This window comes from Harpia harpyja, chromosome Z, assembly GCF_026419915.1.
Source record: "Harpia harpyja isolate bHarHar1 chromosome Z, bHarHar1 primary haplotype, whole genome shotgun sequence".
In the NCBI taxonomy this organism is placed as follows: Eukaryota; Metazoa; Chordata; class Aves; order Accipitriformes; family Accipitridae; genus Harpia; species Harpia harpyja.
The window spans coordinates 4,681,212-4,693,655 of record NC_068969.1 but is presented as its reverse complement, the minus strand read 5'-3'; the positions used below and the strand labels follow the sequence as shown (position 1 = coordinate 4,693,655).

The window sequence follows — 12,444 nt, the reverse complement described above, 5'->3', positions numbered from 1 at the left end:
TTTTGGTTTTTTTAACATACATGTAATGTGGTGCTGTTTGCAAAATGATGGTTTAAGTGGCATATTAGTTATTTTGTCTACTGTACTTTCTTAAGGAAGAAAAAGATACTATGCCAAAATTTAAAACTTTGGTGCTATCATATCAAACAAGATAAGGCTTGTGTTACGTGCTGCATTGTTTTTGCATGTGTTCCCATTCCAGTAGCATAGACGAATGATGATAAAGATTGTCCCTATCACTTTTCCCATGGAATGAAATTACGGTTTCAAAAGCAATCACATTCCCACATAAAAATCTGAAGGATGATCTTAAACTTTTTTGAACTCTCAAATTGCATTATCTACATTCTCTTGCCTGCATTTAGAAACCAAAGCTTCCTAAGCAAACACTCCCCTGTGTTTTGAATAGCTTGGTTTGGATGCATTTACTTGAGCAAATTAGTATTAAATTGCTGTTTTAAAAAACCCTCCAACACTTTCTTGGCTCTTTAATCGAAGAGAGCGGGACCTGAGGGTTGTGATATAAATGTACCGGTTTCTTCTTTTTCACTTCTCCTTTCAATAGTAAAGCATTGAATCAGCAATTTCAGTTGATCCTAGTTTTGCAGCAACAATTCCTGTTCCTGATGTTTAGCAACATCTCAGTTTTGGATAAATACTTTATTTTAATTACTATTTTCTCTTTTTAGTTGATCCTGGTGGTAGAAACACATTCCTGTGTGCATAAAGTTTGTCATAGCCGTACTATATAATGAAGCTGACGTGTAGAGTGGTAGTATCTGGAAAAAATGTAACCATCTTACCTTATAATGGATTATCTAATATTTTGTACAACGTATAGCATCAATACGGTAGAAATAAATATTGCTTACATTGACATGCTGTTCTTGTAATGAAACTGTTTTAATATCTCAAGACACGGATTTAGTATTTTGATTGTGAATATAATTGCATTCTAAAATAAAATACCCAGAAGTCACCTTTTCAGGTCTCTTGACTACCAGATTCTGATCTTTAGATGTTAGCTGTTGATACCAATACTACAAACTAAAATAGGCCGGTGGTTCTCAATCTACTTTATGAGCCTGTTCTTTTAAACATTTGCAGCATATTTCCAATTTACTAAAAACTGACTACTATTGCAGAATTCCTCTTCAGAATCACTGTTTCCAGTATATTTTAATTTTTGGACCCAAAGTCATTACAGGAGCCAGCACAGTAGGGCAGCTGTGGAGTTCTGAATGAAAGCTGGAGTGTGCAAACAAATGAATTGATGCTAGGTACTTGGGTCAATGTTCCTCTCACTTCTTAGGGTAAGACTATAGTGTACTTCTGTAGAATGTGTAGCAGCTGTTCAAAGGCTGTAGCTGCAGCCTTCTAAGGTAGGATCAAATGCAGCTTTCTTGGCTATATTGTAAAGCAATTGCTTTGAGGTGATATAGTTGAAGATGCTATTAAAAGGAAAAATGATGGTATCTTATTGCATCTGCTGTTTCATTAACAGTGAGATTTTGATTTTAAATAGCCTGATAGGAAAATGTGTCTGTCACAATTGTTTAATCCATGATGTTGGGGTCTTAATGAAGAGAGATACTCTCAGATAGAAAGTAGTCTGAAGGTATTTGCCTTGCGAGCAAATGTATATACATTTTCCTACAAAATATTACATGTTTAAATAACTAAAATATTATATGAAGTCAAACTCTTTGCTCAGACCTTTTCAGTGATTTCTATTTCCACCAATGAAAGAATTGGTTGAAAACTAGAATTCTATCTTGCCTTAAAATACATGATTTTTATGAGTAGTGGGGATAATTTCTGAGGTAAAGGATAGGAGTATATCCATCATGTTGTGATTCAGAATACTGTCTGTCACTGTGGTAAAATATGCAAATGAAAAAAATTTGCATGGTGTTTTATATTTAACATTATCACATCAGTAATATCAAATGCTATCTTGATTTCTTTATTGGAAATGACTATATTTGTATCACTTTCTGTACGTGAGCAAGTAAGCATATGCTGCCATATGTGGCTAATGCTTACATTGCAATCTCTTTTTAAGCTGATCTTGTATACGTTTGTTATTTTAAGGCAAACTAAGTACTTTTTCATTATCTGGCACTGTTTATAAATGTGGTTTACATAAAATGATGAATCTAACATCAACTGCACAAATCTGTCTTGGAGACTGCCCATCACATTTTAATAACATGACATATTCCTTTCATGCTCACAACCAGTCCATGTAGAGTGCAGTCACATATTTTGGTTTTAGCTAAGTTTTGGCTCTACTCGAGTTGAACTACACCATTTAAGCGAGCTGAGTATAGAAAAACTATTCTTCAGTTTCTGTAGTTCATCTTGATTCTTCAGTATTTATATGTAAATATATAAAATAATCATTTATTATCATACATGAATCAATTTTCACTTGTTAATATATGCATAATTTTTTTGCATATTTTTGGCAGCTGACTTAGAAGCCGCAACAAAATATACTGTTTCATTTTGCAGTCAAAGTCATTAGTCCCTGGCATTTATTAGCAACATACCAGTATTGAAGGGCAATTCATAGCTTGCAGTATTAAGAGATCATGTACAAAAAGAGCTGTGAAGTCAAGTGTGCACGTACATGCATCCATGTGAGTGATTGTCAGGCTTATCATGTGTTTTATATATGGAAGAAAGTGGTGATATGGAATGACTGAAGAGGCACAATAGTAACCTGAAGAGACAGACCTTATTTTTCACCCTTGCAGATAGTTCGTGTTGCCTTAGGAGAGTAGGTTAACTTTGTTCTACCTGAGGCTACAGATTAATACAAATTTCTCTGTGTGGGAATGCCAATTTAAGAAGTCCCCAGCTAGCTTATTCCCACCTTGATGCTCATCTCCTTGGTCCTGTAAAAAGGTTTGTGCACTTAACTGATCAGTAAACTGCTCTGCCTGAAGAACCTGCTTGATGAATGAAGATCTTGAAATAGTTTTGGTTTCTGTACATGTCAATTGTTAGTCTTGCTTTTGATGCTACTTACAAGTTTGGATAATGTTACATGGCATTTTTATGAAATATGGGTATTTATCTGCCTTACAGACATTGGAAACACCAGACATTCTTTCATGGAAAATCAAACAGTAGTTAAAATTAAAAGCTCTGCAACCAGTGCCAAACTACTGAATCACTCCGACAATAAGTTCTAAAGGAAAATTTTCTGTTTCAGAGTACAAGCTGGACTGAGCACAACATTTCCTCGTAGAGTGTCAAGCATTTACTCTGCCAAAGTTTAACAATAATAATAAAAACAAAAAACCCCCAACAAAACCAAAACGTGACAAACCTGATCACCTGAAAATGCTGATATTTTTCCATTTTTTCCTTTGTTTTAACAAACAGTATGAATAATATGGAAGTGTAAATAAGTCTTCTTACACACAAACTTTTGCTAGATTCATATTGTTCAGAACATAGAGGCAACATTTAAAGTGGTAGCTGTCATCAATTTCCATTGAGTTGGTAGTTTTAAGAAAAAAGAAACATGGCTATCCAGTCCTTTGTATTCCAGAAAAGATAAAGTATTCAAAGTATGTTAGGTTGCAAAGATAATTTAATTTAATTTGGTATTACGGTTTTTCATAACTTTACTTATCAACAAAGGTAATTTATATTATATTAGAAATTCAAAGATCCAAAAGAAGATGACTTTGACTCAGTTTGTGATAGACTGTTAGAAATGGAAGCAGTAAATATCACATTTATAACATAGTAATTGATTACAGTTTGCACTTGTATGTCTGATGAAGAACACGGGTCCGTAAATGTTTGCATGTACTTTGAGCATATACTGGTTTTTAGATGGAAAAAGTAACAGTATTTCTAGGAAGATCTCCAGACTAAATTTGTTTGCAAGTTTGAAACACGCAATTTGTTACTTCAGTATAGTCAAAATGAAAGCTTTCAGAAACATTACTAATAAAAAGAAGGATATTATCTCACTAAAGAATTGATTTCCCTACTGTATTAATTAATCTAGCCTGTGTTCTCAGGTGCATGGTTTGTTCCTGGGAATTTTATAGGAGGGTCTCGTTTGTGTCTCATTGACACAATAGCAGTCACTCTGTCATGCAAGGTTTGATGTAACACTAAATACATTGGGAGACTTCTGAAGAAGTCTGCTTTCATTGTAGTTAACTACTGCTGTTACGGTTTTAATATTATTTTCTCATAATTATGCTATTATTAAATCATAAGTATTATGTAATCTGTATTTTTTTCCCCAAGTTGGCACTTAAAAGAAGACAATTAAATTTGCTTTAATTACTTAGATATCATAAAGTGTTTTGCTGATTTTTAACATTCATTCTTTTCCCATTTTACCTGTAGGGGAAAACCACAAGTAAGCACAAGGAGGAGAGGAACAAATACAGAAATTAAATGTAAATTAGGGAAAACCTGCAATATTTGATATACTGTAACAGATCTAATAATTATGCTGTTAAGTCTTTTTTTTCACCAGTGAAACTATGTTGAGCTTCTGCAGCTGTTCATACTAGTTGTGCTTACATATTAAAAAATAAAACGTGTATAAAGTAACAAATACATTCTTGGCATTATTCCCTCTGTGGGTATGCAGTATTCAAAAAGTTGAATCTGCTACAGCCTTGAACAAACGTGGTTGCTTTGATTTAGGCAGTGAAGGCCTATGACTGGTTGAATCTAGGTATGAGCTCGGTCTCACTTGCCATTGCACATGCAGTGATGTGATGTGGTAGGTGTTATAGCAGAGTTGACCAAAAAATGAAAGAAATTGGAAGATAAACACTTCTAAACTAAGCTATAAGACCATGTAGAAACTTGCAGAGAAGTTAGAATTGTCTGACAGATAGCCTAATATACTATTTTCAAAAGTATTTGTTTGGGAATATGGGAATGTATTAGTTAAGTTGTTTAGTTCCCTGGATGGTTTTACACTGCTTTTTATCATAGATAGAAATTCACTAGATGATAGAAGTTACTTTTACCACTCAGTGGAAATATTAATGTAAATTGAAAGAAGACATGTCATAATTGCATGTTAACTTACGGTATGGAAAATGAGATCTTTTTGTAGAACAATTTGTAAAGCAGAAGCTATTATTTTTCTCTTGAACGCTTATATTCCACAAAGGGTAATTTCCATTTGGCTTGACTGCAGCAGTATGAAGTAGCTTTGACTTTAGAAAGTAAGCTTACTTACCAATGTATAACTTTTATTTTGTTAAACAAGCAAACTACATCTTTGGTAATTTGTCAGCATATGATTTGTACTGTGACTATACTTTTGTTTCATGGTTATTATAATTTCTATATGTGTTACAATTAATGTAAAAGATGCATGTCTCCTCACATAAAACCATGGGCTGTTCTTTGCTCAGAAGATTGGAAAGAAATTTAATTCAACTGAAATGGACAATTAATCAATGTTTCTTTCATTTAAGGTTTTACCAGAGGCTATCAAAATAGCCTTCAAAATAAATACAGAATATAGGTAATACAGATCTATTTGAACCCATACATCATCAAGAAGGAAAGATAATAATTATTTTGCCTTTTCCAATGCAAAAACTAGGTTAAAACAAAAGAAATGAGTGGGTGGCAGGTTCAAATCAAAAGGAAATACTTTATGAAACATTTATAGTTCAGCTGTGGAAATGTGCAAGAAAGTGTAGTAGATTTTAATGTTTTATATAGACCCAAAAAGTAATTGGTCTAATTGAAAGAGGAAAAGTCTTGCTTCCTGAGTTCTTTGTTATGAGAGCCAAACTGTGCTGGAAAAAAAAAATAGTAAAAGAGTTCTCCCTGGAAGACTGGTAGTGAACAAGCTTTATTGAAGAACTTCAGAACCATCTTGCAGTAGAAGAAGGCAAGCCATATATATTTATAAAGAATAGTAATTTAAAAGTGGATGTGAACCATGAAATATTCACGAGGGCAGTCGTTCCCTAGCTGTGAAGGTTTTTAAGGAACAGAATGCATGAGGCCAGAGGATAAAATATAAAGGCATAGCCAACTTCCAGGGTTTTGGAGAAACTGCTGTGAAAAAAATGAAGTCAATTTTAATCCTTTTTCCTCATTTTAATCCTTTAAAAATACCATTACATAATTCACTTAGAAGATTCTTGTCTTGGTTGATAGTGTTGTTGAATATCTAATATTTCCACAGCTGTGTTCAGTATTACTCCTTTGAGAAAAATATGTCTTGTGGAAAAAATAAGTCAGCTTTTATATATTTTCCCTAGGAATTGCTATCATATGAAAAGTTCCCACAGAGAAACATAGATTTACTTTAGTAATACTGCATGCAAAACCTACAGTTTTTCTCCATATATACTCATAATGCTGCACATTTGGAATGAAAGTTTTCTCTGAATTAGCAGAACTGCTTCAAAGTACTTTGTAGAAAACAGTACATTATTAGCTGGTCTTAATAACTCAGTTTATCAAAGCTATGTTAATATAAATAACAGTCTAAATTGGAAGCTATGAATTATGCAATGTTTGCATTTGATAACTTGTGTGGGGATCTGTATCCTGTGCAAAGAATTTAACACAAGAGAAATGGAAATTCTGCCAAACTATAGTAATTGTTTACTCAGTGGCTGTAGGAAATTCCTTACGTAACAGACTATTAAAGAAGACATTATAAGGTAAATGTTTTTTAAGATGAACGTTTTAAATAATGCAACTGTTAATGCTTTAATTTACTTTAATTCTTAAATCCTTGAAAAAAAAATCCATTTAATGAATGGAGTCAGGATGGCTCAAGCAGACTGAAAGAATATTGTTTTGGGGAATTTACTCAACTCTTGGGTTTTTGTTCACTTGTATAGACTACAGAGAATATTTGTGTCCATTATGGCTGGCAAACTCATAGGACTGGATTTGAAGCACTAGGCAAGAACGTCACAGGCTTTTATGGGAAAAGCAAATAGCTAAGCCGTTTTAACTCCCAAACATCAGGTAATTTTTTGAGCCCAGCATAACAGTTATTGGACCTTATGATAGATAAGCAATGTTCAGGCATTTCCCTTAGCTGCCTTGCTCCTAATATCCAGCATAATTTTGTGTATTTTTATCCTCCCATAGAAAAGAAATTAATGTTTATAAAGGAAACTGCAATCTGGGGAAGAGAGAAGATCTTTCATTTTTCTTGAGATTAATATGGTCTTCCAATTAGTTGTAGTACACAACATTTCTCCAAACTGAAAAAATTTACATTTTCTTAATACAGAGCTTTGAAGTCAACGCCCCAAGTAAACCTCATGACCCGTAGAACTAGAACTCACAGATGAAAATGTGAAAATAAGTAGAAATGACTACTTCTAGTCACCAGGACAGGGATTCCCAGGTATAGACATCAATGAAAGACAGACCTGTATGAAATACAGATCAAACTTTACTTCTAGTTTTAGTGAGTGACTGAAATAGAATAATGCATGCAAGCTGCATGAGCTTTTCTAGTAGTACTCAGCTATTGGGCAATGACAAGATGTAAAGTTGTCATCAGCTCTCTAGCCTACCTCGCTGTTCAAATGAGATTCTCCTTCATTTGTATCTTGCAGTATCCTGGGAAACTCGATTCATTGGTGGGAATTTTTAATAGACATGACTGCAGAGAAGAGGCAGTGGTGTATTGCTCTGAGAAACTTCATAGCAATGACTGGACTGTGTATTGAGAAACTTTATTAATGGTGTTCACAGGCTGATAAAGTCAGTAAGTACTTAGCGGAAATGTGCGAAATTATGTTCAGCAGCAATTAGGCAGGGCTACATGTAAAGTACATAAGAACATAGGAACAGCTGTGCTGGATCAGATCAGAGCCCATCTAGTCCAGGCCCCTGTCTTTGACAGTGACCAAAAATAGTTGCACAGAGAAAGGGTATTGCTGTTTATGGTGTTCCTTTGCTTTTAGTTTTCTTGAAGAAAAATAAAGCTGTGTTTTTAGGACAGCTGTTTCATTTAGTTTTGAGGTTCACCCTGAGGTAGTTTGGCTTTTTTTTATGCCATTCCTTTTGAGACTGGTCAAACATTATCCAGTTTAGATAAGGACTTTTATTGTGTGAAAAAGTTGACACCATAATGCTAGCAAATCTGTTGGTTTAGTTTTGCTTTTCTAACTGGAGTATTTCAGTATCATAAAATGGATGATAATTTATCATGAATTGTTTTATGGTGTGATCAAAAATGTTTTATGCAGTACTTGACTATGTAAGTTCTTTCAGGGATGCACAATGATATATGAATGTTTTCCCAAAGGTAATTTCATGATGTGGTAACTGTTGCACCTTGTTCATCTTGCATCATATATAATGGAAGATGTTTATGAAAAGCTCTGTTTGATATTCTTTATTCACTTCTTAAACTGAAAAGGAAAAAACAGTGCTAAGTCTATCCTGATGGAATTTTAATGTGGAAACAGGGTGTTTGTTAGCAAGGAACATTACATGTGTAATGAGACTTTGTAACTTGGATATTGGGACCATTAAAGCAATGTATTTCCATTTAATTTCATCATAGCAGTTGTAACAAAATTGTTGAAATTATGCTTGCTAGCATTTGCGTATAGCTGGTTGATGCCTGAATTGGTATGAAACTTTTAAATAATATGTTAATTTATTAGGAAAATAAAAAGCTAAGTTCATTTTGATCATATGATTATTTCTTAATGTGGAAAAGGAGATCTGTTTAATACATTTTAGAGTTTTTTTAAGTGATGTCTTCACTACTTTTAGATGGAAAAAGTGTTCCAACTTTTTTCCACAATATTTTGGGCCTTGCAACTGTACAGAAGTTGTTGACATCATTAAATCAGAGCTCTTATTTCACGTCCACTGTTTTTTTTCCCCATTTAAAATGGTTTTCAGTGTGCCAGGAGAAGTAAAATTAAAGCCTTTCCCCTTGAAATAGAGTGTTTGGGATTTAATGGTAACTAGCTATAATAGAAGGGTAATGTTACTAAATAAGCAATAGCAGCAGAGATCTTTCTTTTGTTCATTAGAAAACAGGAATGTATGTCTACTGAATAAGTCAAACATATTATTATGAATTAGTCTGTTTGGATGGATGTTTATATCTCTTTCAGTTTTCAAGAAGACAATAAGACTGTTATGCAGGGTTTCCTCCAAATGAGTGTAGGTTACATGGTTGACTGCTGTTTCTGGTCCACTAAATTTTTAAATGCTTCCTGCATGCAAAACCAGCTTTAGAAGTAAGTCACTTTAAAAACATGCACTCTTTCCAAAGTAGGCTTCACCTTTGTGGTTAGGACATTCTATAAGATTGTCATAGTATGATTCTGACGCCTTTAAGCAGTGATTTGACCTGAATTTTGGTCTTGATAGATAACCTTAGCAAGGAGTGGTTGTATAAAAGTTGTAACACATGTTGATACTGCATCTTCATTGTTGCTTTCTGCATTTAAACAGAAGGAGTGACCCTTTGTTGGTTGTTTCAGGCTATGAATCCAAAGAGGATATAGGCAGGTCCCTGTGGTTACGTTTTTAAGTGCCCACACTTCCAAATGAGTAGAGATTTTGAAGCTTACTTAAGGAAGCTTCAGACTTCCAGAGCACCAGTTATTGTATTGGTCTACAAACTTATGATCTGCAGATTTGTTTTCTGAAAACTGCTTCATATAGAAAGTCATCAGGATTTTTGTGTAAATTATTTTGGTAGTATTTGCTCATATTTCTAATATTTTACTGTCTGTAGTCTTGTGTTCACTGAAAATTGTATACATTATAATATAAACATAGTACTTAAATTAGAAAATGTTTTCTCGTGAGAGTTTCAACTAGTTAACATTTGTATTACTATACAATAGAAACAATAAACTGTTTATTTTGTTGCTGTGATATAACTGTTTATAAAGTTGTGACTTGAGAGAGATCTTGAAAGTTCACTGATTTCTTTCAGTAAAAGAGTAACTAAATTGTTGGTAAAGAAATTATAAAATCATGCTTCCAAGTTCTGATTTTTTTTTTTTAAATTGAATGCTAAGAGAGTTTTCTAGTAAGAGCAAGCATGATGCATGTTTCAGAATTGAAATTCAGAAGTTATATCAACCACTCTCTGTAGTATTACGTAAAAGAGAATTCATTGGGTGAAATGCACTTTGTTGTCTTGGGCCACTAGACCCAAGTGGTTCACTAGTGGTCATGCCTCAAACTCCTTTTTGGAGCAAAACTGAGTGATTTGTAGCTTTGGCATGAGGGGTTCTCTATTCTTTATTAAATTGAAATGGAAAATGGGGAAGGGTGTATACTGTCAGCTCTACATTTTTGGGGTCTCAGAGGTTCTAACGGCCTCAACACATGGGAATTTATAACAACAATCTCACTTTGGGAGGCATTTGATGCCTTTATTTTTCTGAGTTCTTGTGGGGTTTTTTTGTTTGGGTTTTTTTTGAGGAAAGATCTTTTACCTTATCTTAGAGGAAGCATTGCATCTGATCATTGCTTCAAATTCAGAAAGATATCTGAGTTTCCATGGTAACCACCTTATTTTGTTGGACACCTTTACAGTTTTTATTTTACCAGAAGTCTATGTCCCTGTGCACAAAATAACAGTTCAGGCAGATCCTCAAAGTTCTGTCATCATTTAACCTGTAGAAAGATCCTACTCAATAAAAATGTCAGTGTCAATACCTTTTCTATTAATATGATGATAATCACAGGATGTCTTCTGTTATGTTTGAATTTATAACGGGACCTACCTGAAGGATTTAGCAGGTCTTGTCCAAATTCTTATCTATGATCCTTATGCCACAAAGCATTGTGGTTCTGGAATTGCTATGGCTATTGAATCCTAACCTTTGCTATTCTGGGTCTCTTACTAACTTTAAAATATCTTACCCTCTCATAGTTTCAACATTTACATTACATCCTTGTATTTGGATATATTTACCTTACATTTGTCTCTGGCTGGGTTACTAAGAAAATTTTATGCAGGTTTTTGCCCTTCTCTAACTAGTTTCCTCTCTGAAATGGTTAAAAAAATTCTGATGGGACATCTTTGCTGTCTTAGCAACTTGCCCCTTGTTCTCTCTTGAATTTATCTGTGAATACAAATTGCAGTTACATCTGCATCTGGAGAACAAGGGTAATGAGAGTACTTCTGCGCATCTACCCAAATCCGATTGTTTGTTAGAATTGCTACTTGATTGACTTAACAGTTTTCTTCCTCAAACCGCATTCTCATCAGGGACTTGCTGATTTGCATACAGCGAGTTTCTGCGGGCAGTGATTATTCCACCTATCTAGGAATAATGTGAAGGGTTTCCCAGTATACCTCAACTGAGCTTCTTGTCAGACTAAAAGATCAAGTGGTGCCTACTTTAGTAAGACTTAGGAAGTTTTCAAAGGACCAGTATGACCGAGGTTCAAACAGGTTATTTCAACAAGTTATTTCAAGCTTCTTATTCCACAAGAATATCTAATGGCTATTACAGGGTGTGGTCCCTACTATTTTATAAGACTTCTGAGTCTGATAATACTTTAGCAGAACTATATTCCATTCTCAATCTGATTACCTTCTTGAAGTATATTAATTTCCAATGTAAGCCTGCAAAAATTAATTATTTGCTCAAATATATTTCAGAGAATAAACAGTAAATGCAGGGGGTTTGTGTTGAGCTGTCTTTGCATATCTTAATCCTACTGGTGGCCAAAGATTCTAAATTTGTTCCCATATTTTTCTTGACCAAGAATGGTCAGGTCACATCTCTATGTCTTACTGTCACAAGCTGTAAAATGGTGGTAATCCCATTTACTTTGTTTACAAAATCTCGTGAGGCTCACTGTTAAAAAGTAGTGGGATTTTTTTATAATAAAGTCCATTTCACTTCCAACGTAGTTGGCAATTTTGAAGAGTGAACAGACTTAAGCTGCTTACATTTGACGTATGGAAATGCTATCCAAGTTTAATTGCCCATGTATTTCTTAAGTGAGTAAGTATCCGTTTGTTGCATACCCTTCATCCCTTGGCTTCTTTCTCCTTCTTGGTCTTCTGCCTCTGCTACTGTTGTGTTCTGATTCCAAAATGTTTTTCCTTCAGTCTCTCTGTTTCGCTACTGTGGCATTATATTTGCACCGTAACTTTAGGTCACTTTATGTTATTGAGTGCTTCTTGTAGGAAAAACTTATCACAGCGTACTTTCAGGCAAGCTTGATACTCATTTTATTAAATGATCAAAGGAAAGATCTTAGACAAATTACTTGCATAAAATTCAATTCTATGATGTCTTAAAAGTGGAAAAGCACATATTGGAGAAAAAAAATATGTTAATGGTAGCAATAAATCTTTAGTCATCTGTATTTTAGCAGTGTTATCCAGTGGAGATTTTTCTAGTAAGTCTTATAAGTCTGAATGTTTTGATAAGAAAAGTATTCTATTTGAATGAAAAT

General features: G+C 34.0%; 1 protein-coding gene across 3 annotated transcripts in view; it reads left to right on the top strand.

Annotated features, from left to right (window-relative positions):
- Nucleotides 1–12,444, top strand: part of CENPP (centromere protein P) — a 165,706-nt gene that overhangs the window by 86,423 nt on the left and 66,839 nt on the right. The window lies entirely within an intron of this gene.